The sequence below is a fragment of the Molossus molossus genome, unplaced genomic scaffold (assembly GCF_014108415.1).
Source record: "Molossus molossus isolate mMolMol1 unplaced genomic scaffold, mMolMol1.p scaffold_m16_p_2, whole genome shotgun sequence".
NCBI lineage: Eukaryota > Metazoa > Chordata > Mammalia > Chiroptera > Molossidae > Molossus > Molossus molossus.
Window position 1 is genome coordinate 113,905,621 of NW_023425355.1, and position 16,211 is coordinate 113,921,831.

Sequence of the window (16,211 nt, forward strand, 5' to 3'; positions counted from 1 at the left end):
CCCTGACCAGCAATCAAACCAGGACCACTCAGTCCATGGGACCACACTCAATACACTGAGTCACACCGGGCAGGCAAGTTTGTTGAATACATACATACATTTATTTATTTATTTATTTATTTATTTATTTATTTATTGTTTTCAGATTATAAGAGTAATTTGGAAAATTTGGAAATTAAGAAGAGACTTTGGAAGTAATCAAAAAGCACAAGGAGAAGAAATCCTCATGTCTTACTACTCCGGTCTACCAAAAACATTCAAAGGTTTTTAGGATTGTAATTAATCAAGTAATCCACATTCATAATTGAAACTGAAATAGTGGCAAAAAGAAAGAAACAATGACATTCTCAAAGGAGGATGGCTCAGTCTTTGAGCTTTAAGGAAAGCAGTTTGCGCCCTGGCCGGTTTGGCTCAGCGGTTAGAGCGTCGGCCTGCGGTCTGGAGAGATCTGGGTTCGGTTCCCGCTAAGGGCACGTACCTTGGTTGCAGTTTGTCCCTGGCCCTGGTTGGTTGTGCGGGTGGCAGCCACTCGATGTGTCCCTTTCATGTCGATGTTTCTCTCTCTCTCTCCCTCCCACTCTATCTGTACAAAAAAATGGGAAAATGTCCTCGGGTGAGGATAAAAAAAAAAGAACGAAAGCAGTTTGCAATCGGCGAGGGCTTACTGGGGTGTTACTCTGAGCTGCCTTACAGCTTGGAGCCCAAAGATAAGGTCTGGCCCAGCCCCCACATTTGCAGGGCCCCATATCACCTCTAACTATTTAAAATGTATACACCAGAATTTAAAGTCCACATGATTTAAATCATGAAGAGATTTTATTCACTTGAAATCTTTATTAAATATTGTTAAATAGTCCGGCCGGTGTGGTTCAGTGGATTGAGTGTGGTCCCATGGACTGAGACGTCCGGTTTGATTCCAGGTCAAGGCACATGCCTGGGTTGTGGGCTTGATTCCCAGTAGGGGTCATACAGGAGGCAGCCAATTGATGTTTCTCACATTGATGTTTCTCTTTCTCCCTTTCTCTCTCTCTAAAAAGAAAAAAAAAATCCAGCCCTGGCCAGTTTGGCTCAGTAGTTGGAGCATGAGCCCAAGGACCAAAGAGTCTTGGGTTTGATTCCGGTCAAGGGCATGAACCTTGGTTGCAGTTTGATCCCCAGCCCTGGTTAGGATTCTGCAGGGGGCAACCAATGTATGTATCTCTCTCAGATTGATATCTCTCTCTCTCTCTCTCCCTCTCCCTCTCTCTGCCTCCCACTCTGTCTGAAAATCAATGGAGAAATATCCTCAGGTGAGGATTTAAAAAATCACTAAATACTGCCCTGGCCAGTTTGGCTCAGCGGTTAGAGCGTCGGCCTGCGGACCAGAGAGACCAGGGTTCGGTTCCCGCTAAGGGCTCGTACCTCAGTTGCAGTTTGTCCCCGGCCCCAGTTGGGGTCGTGTGGGTGGCAGCCACTCGATGTGTCTCTCCCACATTGATGTTTCTCTCTCTCTCTTCCTCCCTCTCTCTCTCCCGCTCTATCTGAGGATGAATGCAAAAATGTCCTTGGGTGAGGATTAAAAATAAACAAATAAATAAAAACAGAAACACATTTGAAAAAAATCACTAAATATTGTTAAATGTTTTTATAAATGTATAACTTTTTGCATTAATAGTGGTCAATGTACATCCAAGTTCCATTGTAGAGAACCGATATTCTGTTTCCTGTATGACTGTGTGTGTGTGTGTGTGTGTGTGTGTGTGTGTGTGTAGATATCATACATACATATAGATTTAAGAGTAATATGAATTGACCCTGGCCGGTTTGGCTCAGCGGTTAGAGCGTCGGCCTGCGGTCCATAGAGACCCAGGTTCGGTTCCCGCTAAGGGCACGTACCTCGGTTGCAGTTTGTCCCCAGCCCTGGTTGGTTATGTGGGTGGCAGCCGCTGGATGTGTCCCTTTCACGTCGATGTTTCTCTCTCTGTCTCTTCCTCTCTCTCCCTCCCACTCTACCTGAACAAAAGATGGAAAAATGTCCTCGGGTGAGGATAAAAAGATTTTAAAAAGCATGATATGAATTGTTTACTGTCTCAGCTACCATGTGGTACCTCTGGAACCAGAATTTGGAACACAAAGAAGCGAGTATATGGACACACAGGATCAGTGGGAAATGTTTCTGTATAAATCTCCTACATTCATGGTATCTGGAAAGAAAAGTTTGACAAGTTGATTTGTCTCTTCTTTCACCTACACCCTCTGCAGCCCAAAGTCTCCCTGCCCATGTCCACGATCAGAGGAGGCACAGCCCACAAGCCTCATAGCATCCATGAATAGTCGCCTTTGGTTTTCAGAGCACGGGATAAGCACTGGACAGAAGTATTTCCCTAGGGCCTGAATAGTGTCCATCACGCAAGTGGCTGTCTCTAGAAGGGCATAGCTCAGGGCTCAGGGCTATGCAGGTACTGACAACTGGATCCCCAGAGGGAGGTACCCACTCAACATCCACCATGCGGGTTCTGCGGCTTCTTGTGGCATGTGGCACAAGGGTTAACAGCTGCCTTTGCCACCTGGGCCAGCCCAGCCCGTGTTGTAGGCCCACCCAGGACAGAGCAACAAGAGGCTTTGACAAAGAACGCTTTCAGGCCACTACCTGTGCTTCACCGGACACAGGCTCACTTTTGGAGCAACTTGTTAGGGGCATTACCAACGGGCAGAGATCGCCTGACCTACTGCAATGTGGTTTTGTGGGAAGGCAGGCCCCATTCCAGGCAGGCTTTACAGCATTTTTTGTAGAGAGGGGCTGGCTGCTTCCCCCACCACTTCGCTGAGCTGGGGATGGAGCCAGGAGCCAGTGGCTGTGTGCGAGGTCCCCTGGCCCTGGGATTGGGTGGGGGCACCGGGAGGGAGTTTCATGTGGGAAGCTGGGCTTGCTGGGAGCCCTATTGACCAGGCCGAGGAAGCAGGTGCCACCACAGCCATGGGGAGCTGCATGTGCACCAGCCCCATTCACAGGATTTCTGGGAAAAGACCATGGAGGAGCTGATGAGATCGTCACGTTCACCATTCCGCCTTCTCACCGCCCAGTCCGCGCTGAGGACAGAAGGACGTGCCAACAGCGCCGTGAGTACGAATGGGCAACGTCGAACTGCAGGCAACCCTACAGGACAAAATGGCTCAGGCCCTTCCACAGATACATTGTAAGAAACGGATGGAAGAGGGAAATAGGTTAAAAATGATTTAGAAGACATTTAAAGAAAAGTTTAGCCCTGGCCAGTTTGTCTCTGCGGTTAGAGCGTCGGCCCGCGGACCAGAGAGTCCCGGGTTCGGTTCCCGCTAAGGGCACGTACCTCGGTTGCAGTTTGTCCCCGGCCCCGGTTGGGGTCGTGTGAGTGGCAGCCAGTCGATGTGTCTCTCTCACATTGATGTTTCTCTCTCTTGCTCCCTCCCACTCTATCTGAAGATAAATGCCAAAGAAGAAAAGAAAAGTTTAAACGTAGGGAAGCACAATTGGGTGACAAAACTATTTTTTGTGTGTGATTGGCATCAAAGTTTGAGCCATGGTTACTTCTGAGAGAGGGAAGGAGCTGTGATTGGATGGGAACCATGAAGGGGTTTCTAAGGTACCTGGCAAAGCTCTATTTCTTGCCCTGGGTGGTGGTTACCAGGATGTTTGGCTTAGAATAATTCGTTAAGTCAGGCATTTGTTTTGCTGTCTGTCTTATTTTACAGGAAAAAGTTTTTTTTAAAAAACCTCCCTTGGAATATCAACTTGCTATATAATTACAAGGACTTTGTTTTGGTGTTCTTAGGACCCAAAATCCCTCAATTTTCTGGTTTCTGTTGTGACCACACCATTCATGCAGATGTTTTCCAGATGTCGGTCATATGTTCTGACTATTCTGGGGCAGCCGTGATTTTAAGTAATCTATTTGCTTCTCATTACAAATCTTCATTTTCCCTTAAATTCCAGGATCTTGATGAATTATATCTAAATGAGCTAAAACATGAAGCATTTTTGAGTTCTGGAAAAAAAAAACACCTCACAATTATTCATAAAGTTGACTTCACAGTGACCCATATTCTGTTGAGGGAAAACTGTGTGTGCAGCACATTCTGGTCAGAAGGCCTGGGGCAATAAGAGAAGAACAGGGGCGAACATTTCTAGACCCTTTTTCCTGAGTAATGTCCACGTCCTTGAGGTACAGGGGTTGGTATCCAGGAGACCAAAGATGGTGCTCAGGTTTCTACTGAAGTAGGAAGAGCCGGAGGCCAGGCTTCAACCACCACTGGCGCCAAGGGTGGGAAAATAAGGTCAGCAGACAAGTCTCCAGGTTAGAAGCAGAGACGGAAACAGGAGCAAAACCAGGGGGCGGGAGATGGACAGGACAGGAGTGCGCATGTGTGTGGAAGTGGTTTCCCTTCCTGGCCATCCATTCCTGGGGGAGTGGTAAGATGACCTAATTTAAGGGCAGCCCCATCCATGTGTCCCCTCTCAGCTGAGCAGCAGCAGGGAAAAGCAGAATCGGGAGTGATCTAAATGTGTCTTAAGAAAGACCTTTTCCGCCCTGGCCGGTTTGGCTCAGCGGTTGGAGCGTCGGCCTGTGGTCCAGAGAGACCTGGGTTCGGTTCCCGCTAAGGGCATGTACCTTGGTTGCAGTTTGTCCCCGGCCCTGGTTGGTCGTGCGGGTGGCAGCCACTCGATGTGTCCCTTTCACATCGATGTTTCTCTCTCTCTCTCTTCCTCTCTCTCCCCCTCGCTCTATCTGAACAAAAAAGAAAGACCTTTTTCTTTTCATTTCCTTTTTTTCCTTTTCCCAAGAAGGAAGGCAGGTTTCCTCCGGTCCACCTCGTCTCCCCACAGTACACGTTAGCTAGAGCTCATCAGGGTCACTGCCACAACCCGTTTTCTCCTGCTTCTCATCTCTAGTGGCAGGTCCTTTGTGGTTGGAGGTAGGGTAATCCCCGGAACCTGTGACTATGTCACCTGATGTGGCAAAAGAGACTTTGCAGACATTTGTGTTTCAGGTGTAGAGAGGAGAGAGTGAACAGGGAGCGGGGCTTTTTTCTTTTGGTCTCCTTGGACTGAAGGGAGGAGGCTGCAAGTCCAAGACTGTATGCTTCTCAGAATGGTTTATTGCCCTGGCCGGTTTGGCTCAGTGGTTAGAGCATCGGCCCGCAGACCAGAGAGTCCCGGGTTCGGTGTCCGCTAAGAGCATGTACTTCAGTTGCGGCTTGTCACCGGCCCGGTCAGGGTCGTGCGGGTGGCAACCAGTCGATGTGTCTCTCTCACATCGATGTTTCTCTCTCTCTCTTCCCCTGTCTCTCCCTCCTGCTCTATCTGAAGATAAATGAAAAAAAAAAAAAAAAGTCCTCAGGAGAGGATAAAAAAAATAGTTTATTACCCAGAGCTCTCTGTCTGGGTCAGCCAAGAACCATTTCCAAATAAGGAAAGGCCTTATTTGGGGGGAAGGCCTCCTAAGGGAAGACTTCCCATCCCAAAGGAAGTGAACCGCAAGAAGTGATGGGACTGAGGCTGCCTCCCTGACTCCACTTGGCAGCAATGAACTCCGCTCCCCAAGAATCAGTTACCTCCACTTTTTTTCTTTCTTTTTTTTTTTAATTCCTCACCTGAGAATATTTTTCCATTTGTCTTCAGATAGAGTGAGAGGGAGGGAGAGAGAGAAAGACAGAGAGAAACATCGACATGATAGAGCCACAACCCCAACCAGGGCCGGGGACAAACTGCAACCAAAGTCCGTGCCCTTGACTGGAACTGAACCCGAAACTCATTGGTCCTCGGCCGGCACTCTGCCGCTGAGCCGAACCGGCCAGGGCTCCACTGTTTTTCATCGTAACGCCTCCATGTGTATTATGTATGGTGTAGAGCTATTGATGAGGTCATGGTGTCATATACAGGATTTTTTTCTGTGTAAATCATCAAGTATAAGAAGAAACTATGGGACTCTGAGCCTTGCTTTAGAGAATTTGCAGTGGACAAAGAGGTATCATCAAACTAGTTTTTAATCATTCTGACTCAAGTGAAAATGCTCAGAATTTCGCACCACGAATCTGAGTTTACAAGCCTTTCAGGTGGGCCCTCAGGGTTCGCTGCGGTGACGTCTTCGCAGCTCAAACCCCTCCCCCTCTCACGACCGCTCCGCTCCTGCCTTGTCACTCAGCAGCTCCCCACTGCTTCCTGCAGAGGCTGAAAGTCCCCCCTTTTCTTCATTTAGATGTAACAGGCCTAGTAGTTTATGTTCTTCAATTATCTGTATATCTCTATATTTTATCCATGTACTCTTTTGATGTATAGAAATAGTTTGAAACTCATTATTTCCTTGTGGTAAGTGATCGAGATGCTGCCACAGGACCCGAGACACTGATGGATGGTGCTAGTTTGGACTTTTAACGTGCTCCTTGGAGAGGGAGCTCTGATGGAGGTTTTTTTTTTTTTTTCTTTTTAAGGTTTTTTTTTCCCTTTATTGATTTTAGAGAGAGAGGAAGTGAGAGGGAGAGAGAGAGAGAAACATCAATGAGAAAGAACATCGACTGGCTGCCTCCCGCATGCCCCGCACTGGGGATCTGGCCCACAACCTGGGCATGTGCCCTGACTGGGAATCGAACTGGCGACCTTGTGGTGCATGAGTTAACGCTCAACCACTGAGCCACACTGGCTGGACTGATGGAGTTTTTTTTGTTTTGTTTTGTTTTTTGGTACATGCCCTTAGCGGGAACCGAACCCGGGACTCTCTGATCCACAGGACAATGCTCCAGCTGCTGAGCCAAACCGGCTAGAGCTGATGGAGTTATTTTTTTTTTTTTTTTATCCTCACCGAGGACATTTTTCCATTTTTTGTTCAGATAGAGGGAGAGGGAGAGAGAGGAAGAGAGAGAGAGCGAAACATCGACGTGAAAGGGACACATCGAGTGGCTGCCACCCGCACGACCAACCAGGGCCGGGGACAAACTGCAACCGAGGTACGTGCCCTTAGCGGGAACCGAACCCCGTTCTCTCTGGACCACAGGCTGACGCTCTAACCGCTGAGCCAAACCGGCCAGGGCGCTGATAGAGTTATTTTTTATTTCCATGTTCTAGGAAGGTGTTGGTACTCTGTTTCCCTGAATGCTGTTCTCTAGACTGGATTGACTTGTTTTCCTTATGTCTTCGGTGTGGCTTTCTTCTTCAGCATTGCAGGTTGAGTGAATGCTACCAGAGAGAGTGGCTGGCACTCATGGGCCTCATGCAGTCACTGTGGCGGAGCAATCGCAAAACTGCAATTTACTTACCAAATCTCTCCCCTTTTGGTAGCCTCGCCTGCCTAACTTAGAGAAAGAAAACCAATAATCGGACAGGTGTTTGGGGGTGTCTCTCTTGGTTCTTTTTGTTTAAAAGAATATTTGGGAGGAGAAGGAAAACTCTTTTTTTAATAAATGCTCTCAAAAAAGAAAAAAGAAACCTGGTATTTGAGTAGGAATAGGGAAATTACACCTTTCCCAAATATTAGGTTGGAAAAAGTGTCATTACAAAATTTTAAAAAAAAACAAAGACAACACTCTTTTTCGGCAGTTTTGATAAACAAGGTGTAGATGTTACTTTTTTGTCCTTGCTCCCAGTGGAATGGATAAACAAACAAACAAAAAAATCAGAAATGCCATCTACTCCCAGAATGTTGTTGCGTTAGGCAGTCTGAAAGCCCACCCTAATGTTTATATAACTGTCTTTTAGCTCTTCCTTTGACAGGGCGGGCTCTGTTCTGAACTGTTCCGCTTCTGACTGTTAAACATGGATGATGAATGTGCTGCACTTTGGTCTCCTCTGCTCCCCCACTGGCCTGAGTGTCTGGTGCATTTCCCCTCCCCCTCCTTTGTTAGAATAGGTGTATCTGCTGTGTAAATAGAGCAAGATCAGTATTCTGCGTCTGTGGCGTTTATGTAGTTGCAGTTGTGTCCTGCTGGAAATGCAGGCTTTTGTAACAGTGTGATCTTTACTGATGCACTCATGACAAGTACCCAGTGTATATTAGCTATTTTAGTAGTATTTGTTCAATGAATATACAAGCTGTAAAGAGAGAGAGAGAGAGAGAGAGAGAGAGAGAGAGAGAGAGCGAGCCCTGGCCGGTTTGGCTCAGCGGTTAGAGCATTGGCCTGCGGTCCTGAGAGACCTGGGTTCAGTTCCCGCTAAGGGCATGTGCCTCGGTTGCAGTTTGTCCCCGGCCCTGGTCGGTTGTGTGGGTGGCAGCCACTCGATGTGTTCCTTTCACATCGATGTTTCTCTCTCTCTCTCTCTGTTCCTCTCTCTCCCTCCCACTCTACCTGAACAAAAAATGGAAAAATGTCCTCGGGTGAGGATAAAAAAAAAAAAAGAGAGAGAGAGAGAGAGACTTTGCAGATGTGGTCAAGTTAAGGATCTCACCACGGGGAGATCAACCTGGATTATCCATCTGGGCCCAATGTGATCACGAGAATCCTTCTATGAGGGAGCCAGGAGGGTGAGCGTAAGATAAAGTGTTGTGATGGAAACAGAGGTCAGGGAGGGAGAGAGAGAGATTGAGACTGAGATTGGAGGATGCTACATTGAAGGATTTGGAGATGGGGGAGGGACCATGAGCCAAAGAATGCAGGCAGCCTGTAGCTGGAAAAGGCAAGGAAATGGAATCTACTCTTGCGTCTCCTGAAGAAATGCAGCAGCCAACACCTTGATGTTTGGACCGCTAACCTTCCAAACTGTAAGATGATACAGTGTTGCTTTAAGTCGCTGAATTTGTGGTAATTTATTACAATAACAATAGGAAAGGAATACCGGAAAGAATGGGGCAGGCTCTTAAGGAGCAGGGAGTGGTAGAAGACGCTGCTGGGTGCCTGGACAGGGGTCACTAACTGTGGAATTCCGTGGGGCTCAGGAAGCCTGTGAGCTTGCATGGGCTGAGAAAGTGGACTTCACCTTTTTAACAGGGAGAGCTGAAGCAGTGCGGTGTGGGGGAGGGCGTCTTGGGCTGTTTTCTCTGATTGTCTCCCTTGGAGCCTAGCGCCTGTCGGCCCATGCCATATAGCCCTCTTTCCTCACATTGTAGGGCATCCTATTGGCTTCCCCTAAATCTGGCAGGAGCTGAGTCCTACTGGGACAAGCAGAAATAGGCAGTTGACATTATGTTGAAGCACAGAGGCAGTAGGGATGAAACCTCTAGTGACCAATTGGATGTGCCGAATACAGGAAGGCAAATTTACAGGTTCCCTGTTCCCTGGATGATGAGTTAGTGTAGGGCCACGAGTCATTCAGTCTGGCGGTGGAGCGTGAAATGGAAAGCTGTGGCGACTTTTGCCCATTGACAGAAACTCTGGAAGCTTCGGTTGCCTCATCTCATCTGTGAAATGGGCTGAACATAGTACCCATCTCTCAGAGGTGTAACTAGGCATAAGGAGATAATCCGAGTGACACTTAGTGCAGCGCCTGACACACAGAAAGCACTCGGTGAAGGCTGTCATTATGTGAAACTACAGCCTCAAATGGAAATCACCTCGGGAGTGGCCTGCGGAGGTGGAGAGGACCTTTGACAAACAGGGCAGACCAAGGTCCGGCGGGTGCAGGTAGAGAGGTGTGTCAGATCATGCTGTGACCCTGGGATGTGGCAGGTTCATCAGGAAGTCCAACAGATGACTCCGTATGATGCTCAGTGGCCAGGAATAAATGTCCAAACCTGCCCTCATCAAGGGCCCTTGCGTGCAAGGGGATGCTCGGTGCACGCACCTGAGGGCAGGCCTTGGGGCCCGATAGCCACCTCATCCCTGTTCCCGTAACATGGGGCATGTCTCTGCCCTGGAGAAAAGTACTCATGCAGTCCAGTGCCGGGGGTGCTATTCCTGAGGCCAGGCCAAGGCAAGGACAAACACGGTGAGTGCCAGGCTTGAGGTAGCCGAGATCATTCAAAGGGTAAAAGCAGGACTGAACCTGAGAGAGAAAACCCAGCATCAAGAGCTAAAGTGCAGCCCTGGCCGATTTGGCTCAGCGGTTAGAGCCTCGGCCCACTGAGCAGAGAGGCCTGGGTTCGGTTCCCGCTAAGGGCTCGGTTGCAGTTTGTCCGTGGTCTCACATCAATGTTTCTCTCTCTTTCTTCCTCCCTTCTCTTTCTTCCTCCCTCTCTCCCACTCTATCTGATAAATGCAAAAAAAAAACCACCCTCGGGTGAGGATAAAATAAATAAAAAAGAGCTGGAGAGCAGAGGGGCAAAGTCCAGTGGGAGGCTGGAAAGCATTGGGCAACTCCTCACCAACCGGCCTGGGTGCGCATGGAACACCCGCGCGTCCACGGCAGGGCGTGTGCGCCCGAATCAGCTGGGCTAACTTTGTCAACAGCCCCAGGCTGTTTGAAGAGTCTGAGGACACATTTAAACCCAATTTTTACTTTTAGTGTCAATATGAGTACAGAAGGCATGAGGAGAACACGAAGTTTGACAAAGTTGACCTTGTACCATTTGTACTCGTTGGCAAAGCGGCGTAGACGTGTTTTACGGTGCGAAGTCTGACTTCATGGACATGACCAAAGAACCATCAGTTCTGCCGTTTCTATTGTGTCTGTGAAGAAAATTTTCAGGAAACTATTCTGTTGAAATGAAAGATAATTTTATAGTCAGACAAACAGAGTGAATCACTTCATTACCTGACATGGCTGTAATTCCAGGCTGAAGTAAACATGAATTTTCACATAGTTAAAACCTACATTTTTCTTTCTTTTTTTTTTTTATCCTCACCTGAGGACATTTCTGCATTTATCTTCAGATAGAGCAGGAAGGAGAGAAGGAGGAAGAGAGAGAGAGAGCATCGATGTGAAAGGGACACATCGACTGGTTGCCACCCACACGACCCAACCAGGGCCGGGGACAAACTGCAACCGAGGTACGTGCCCTTAGCGGGAACCGAACCCGGGTCTCTCTGGTCCGCTGGCCGACGCTCTAACTGCTGAGCCAAACCAGCCAGGGCAAAACCTACATTTTTCATCGACACCAAGAAAAAATGGGAACAATTGTGTAAAAGTTTTGTTCCAAAGCCTCGTAAGAATTAACTAATGGTATTGGGTGAAATTTTCCCTCTTATCTAAATTCAAACACAAAAAGGTGTTCCTGTAGTTACTAAAATATTTTATGAAAACACTATGGTTAATGTGAAATCTCTTGAACTTTACATTCTACCGTGGAACTTAACTGACTGGTTAAATATTTGTGTTGTTATGAGCCATAAAGGACTTGCTGCTAAGACTGCTGGCATGTCTACTCAAAATACAGGGTGGGACCAAAGTAGGTGTATGGTTGTTCATATGGAAAATAATACTATAATGAGTAAATAATAATACAAGAACAAACTCTGTTTATTGTACTTACAACTGTAAACCTACTTTCGCCCCACCCTGTATAAATACTGACTGTGGAGAAGCAAAACTTACAAAGTTCTAGCAGAGTTTAGAAGAAAAAAAAAACTTCTGCAATTTTTTTTTTTTTATCCTCACCTGAGGACATTTTTGCATTCATCTTCTGATAGAGCTGGAGGGAGAGTGGGGGGAAGAGAAAAAGAGAAACATCGATGGGAGAGAGACACATCAAGAGGTTGCCACCCACACAACCCAACCAGGGCCGGGGACAAACTGCAACCGAGGTACATGCCCTTAGCGGTAACTGAACCCGGGTCTCTCCAGACCACAGGCCGATGCTCTAACCACTAAGAAACCGGCCAGGGCAGAAAGTTCTCACTTTTAAGAAAAGGACAGGAAGACAGGATATTATCTCTTCAATTCAATTGCTGTGCTGTGATCCTTACAGCTGCTGCAGCCCTTTTGTGACCATGAAGAGACAAGCCAGAGAACCAAAGCCAACAACTGAGAATAACACAACAAAAAGGTGAAAGGGGCCTGGATCTTTGCTGATATCATTTTATTGCTGAATTAATCAACCTTGGAATTCCTTAGCTCCGGACTTCTTTTTATATGAGATGACAAACCGCATTATTGTTTAAGCCATTTTAAGCTGAGTCTTCTTTCAATGGCAGAAAAAATATCCTAACAGGCATATGCTGTTGGTTGGCTACACATTTCCAACCTCCTTTTCCATTATAGAGGGTGAAAATGCCACACACATGCTTTCCCAGCTTCCCTTGCAACTTGGAGCTCATGGGACCTATTTCTGGCCCAAGAAATATAAAGGGAGCCCTGGCCGGTTTGGCTCAGCGGTTAGAGCATCGGCCCGCGGACCAGAGAGACCTGGGTTTAGTTCCTGCTCAGGGCACGTATCTTGGTTGCAGTTTGTCCCCGGCCCTGGTTGGGGTCTGCAGGAGGCAACTAGTCTATGTGTCTCTCTCACATTGATGTTTCTCTCTCTTTCCTTCTCTCCCTCTCTCCACCCCTCCCCCACTCTGTCTGAAGATATATAGAAAAATATCCTCAGGTGAGGATTCAAAAAAAATTTTTTTAATGAATACATATTATCTGATAAAATCTTAAATTAATTTCAAATCAATAAAAAAAGTTGTTACAGATTTGGAGACAAATTTCACTAATTAAACCATGCCAAAGAGAAACGCACTAACCAAAAAAATGAATGACTATATGAGAGATTACTCATTAACATGCTGTACTATCATTTAATAATTATAAAAATAAGTGAATGTTACAAAGACAAGGCAATTTGAGGTAGATGGTGACGTGTATTGTGGAGACAAAGTTAAAGGCATCAACTGATCAGTTTGCAGTTACTAGTTTTATGCATATCACACACTCAGTATTATACTGGAATCTCTTTATTTAGATCTGTGCCATCGAAAAACCTCAGCATCCCAACAGGGGAGCCAAGAGTAACCAACCATCATAACGCATAGAACAGCACAGGAAAAGAATCAAGAGGAGGTGATGAGTGGACGTAGGTATGGTCAGGCGTGGCCGTCTGGCTTTGACCTAGGCTATCAAGAATGAATGGTGTTTCAGGAGGCAGCAAGAAGGCGGGTGGGGTTCCAGGTAAAATAAATAAGACAAACAAAGTCATTAAGGTAAGAAAGTCCGGGTCAAGAAGGTGGGGTGGGTAAACGCTGTTGCACCTCCTCTCGTGACCACATAAAAATTAGAAGTAGCCCTGGCCAGTTTGGCTCAGCGGTTAGAGCGTCGGCCTGCGGTCCGGAGAGACCCGGGTTCGGTTCCCGCTAAGGGCACGTACTTCGGTTGCAGTTTGTCCCCGGCCCTGGTTGGTCGTGCGGGTGGCAGCCACTCGATGTGTCCCTTTCACGTTGATGTTTCTCTCTCTCTCTCTCCCTTCCTCTCTCTCCCTCCCACTCTATCTGTACAAAAAATGGAAAAATATCCTCGGGTGAGGATAAAAAAAAAAAATTAGAAGTAAATTATATAACAGTCAACCTGGAAAAACCATCCAAAGACTAGCTGGAAAGAAGTTCTATAACTAAGGATATCAAGAGAAGCCACATTGAGACTGCTTGCAAAGTCTAAGCTCTGTTCCTTTGTCTGATAAATAAATATGCGCTAAGCTGTTTGTAGCTTACCATCTTCCTTCTGCATTTAAAAAAGAAAAAGACCAAGAACCCAGTAGAAAAAAGGACAAAGGATGTAAGCAGGTATCATTCACTCACACACAAAAAAATGCAGATGGATCTTAAATATATGAAAAGATTTGCTGCATGCTAAGAGAGTATCCAATAAATTTCATTTTCATTTCTCAAATTAACAAAGATCAACAAGTTTGATGACTCAGTGTATGGCAGGCAGAATTCTAAGATGGTGCCTCATATTCTCGCCCCATGGTGTACAGTTGAAAAGGTGAGCCAGGTGCAGCCCCTTAGGCAGTGCAGAGGTCTTGCCCCTGGCTTTTGTAATTCCTGTACATCCGCCAACCGCCTAAACTACAGTGGAACTAGAAGGTCCCCAAATACCCAGAGGCTCATCATGTATAAAAGGCTGCTGGGCCCTGGCCAGTTTGGCTCAGCGGTTAGAGCATCAACCTGTGGTCCAGAGAGACCTGGGTTTGTTTCCCACTAAGGGCACGTACCTCAGTTGCAGTTTGTCCCCAGCTCTGGTTGGGTCGTGCAGGTGGCAACCACTCGATGTGTCCCTTTCACGACAATGTTTTTCTCTCTCTCTCTCTCCCTTCCACTCTATCTGAACAAAAAATGAAAAAATGTCCTCGGGTGAGGATTAAAAAAAAAAAAAAAAGCTGCTGGAACCCAGGCTCAGGGCTCAACCTTTGGAGCTGACTCCGCTGGGCCAGCACCGGTGCACATTAAACAGTCCTTTTCTGCTCCTCGGAGTGCGTGCAGTCTGTCCCTTCCCACTGACCGAATTTCTGCCAAAACAGTCACCTTCTCCCAGTCATTCACTCATACACTAATGTAGGTGTTGTGAAGGGATTTTGCAGATGTGATTATGTTCCCAAATTAGGGGGGTCTTAAAATGATCTGGGTGGGCCTGACTAATTGCACAAGCCCTTTAAATCTAGGTCTAGAGATCACAGACAGGGAAGTCAGAAATTTAAAGCACAAGGATTTGATTCAATGTTGTTCGCCTGAAGATGGAGGGGGCCACGTGGCAAGGAACTGTGGGCAGGCTCTGGGAGCTGAGAGCAGCCCCCAGCTGACAGCCATCTGGGAGAGACGACCTCGGGCCTCAATCATGAGGAACTGGATCCGCCAACAACAGAAACAAGCTTTAAAGCAGGTATTTCACCAGAGCCTCCAGACAAGGACTCAGCCCGGCCGACACCTTAATTTTAACCTTGTGATACCCTGAGCGGAGAACCCAGCCATGCCAGACTCCTGACCTATAGAACTGTGAACTAATAAATGGGTGTTGTTTTAAGCCACTGAGTTTGTGGTAATCTGTTACACAGCCACAGAAAACAAATACGCTGTGCTTAAAAGGGTGTGGAGAAACTGGTACATTAATGTATTGCTGGTTGGCATGTAAATAGATATAACCTCTATGGAGGGCAAACCGGCAATATCTATGAAAATTAAAGTTGCTCATCCGTTTGACGCAGCAACTCCACCTTTAAGGATTCATCCTACAGATACACTAATTTGTGTGCAGGATGATCTCTGAATGATATATATTGCAGCATTGTTTGTAACAGCAAAAGACTGTATGTAACCTAAATATCTATCATTAGTAGGCTAGCTACCTACTTGCAGGCATGGTCCCCGGGATGAGGGCCATACCAGGTACACTGATACAGAAAGAGCTCCAGGGGAAACTTTTTTTTTTTTGGTAAAAATGTAAGGTTTAGCCCTGGCCGGTTTGGCTCAGCGGTTAGAGCGTCGACCTGTGGTCCTGAGAGACCCGGGTTCGGTTCCCACTAAGGGCGCGTACCTCGGTTGCAGTTTGTCCCCGGCCCTGGTTGGGTCGTGCGGGTGGCAGCCACTCGATGTGTTCCTTTCACATCGATGTTTCTCTCTCTCTCTCCGTTCCTCTCTCTCCCTCCCACTCTACCTGAACAAAAAAAAAATGGGAAAATGTCCTCGAGTGAGGATAAAAAAAAAAAAATGTAAGGTTTAGAATACTACTATTTATATGGGGGCCAAAAAAAGAAAAATATAATCAGATATGTTGGTAAATGTACAGAATATCTCTAGAAGATATACAAGAAACTGGTCCCAAAGGTCGCCTTTAGGGAGGGGACTGGATGACTAAAGGACAGGGGAAGGAGGAAGACTGGTGTCTTTTGAGAACAAAGAAGGTGTATGTATGTATTAGTTGTTCAGAAAAGCGAACACAAACAAAAGAGCAAGATTAGCTCTGCCCTTGTGGGTACTTGAAGAGAATAAAACTACATTTCTTTTTTTTTTTTTTAATCCTCACCGGAGAACATTTTTGTATTAATCTTTAGATGGGGGGGGACATCAACATGAGAGAGACACATCAACTGGCTGCCACCCACATGACCCCAACTGGGGTCGGGGACAAACTGCAACTGAGGTACGTGCCCTTAGCAGGAATCGAACCCGGGTCTCTCTGGTCCGTGGGCCGACGCTCTAACCGCTGAGCCAAACCGGCCAGGGCTAAAACTACATTTCTTTGAAGGAAGGGAGGTGAAGAAAAGAAGGGAGGGAGAGAGGGAGAGGAGGGAAGAGAGGAAAGTAGTAAAGGTAAGGCCAGACTTCTCGCCACGTCCCCCGTGTTCAGTTTCTACTTTGCATCACCGCGTTGGCTCACTTTCAGGCAAAGGCCCACTTGCAAGGGGCTCCCACACTTC

General features: G+C 46.9%; 1 pseudogene; it reads left to right on the forward strand.

The window, feature by feature from the left end:
- The first annotated feature begins 3,009 nt into the window (after positions 1 to 3,009).
- Positions 3,010 to 10,474, forward strand: LOC118635461 (annotated as a pseudogene).
- Positions 10,475 to 16,211: the final 5,737 nt, after the last annotated feature.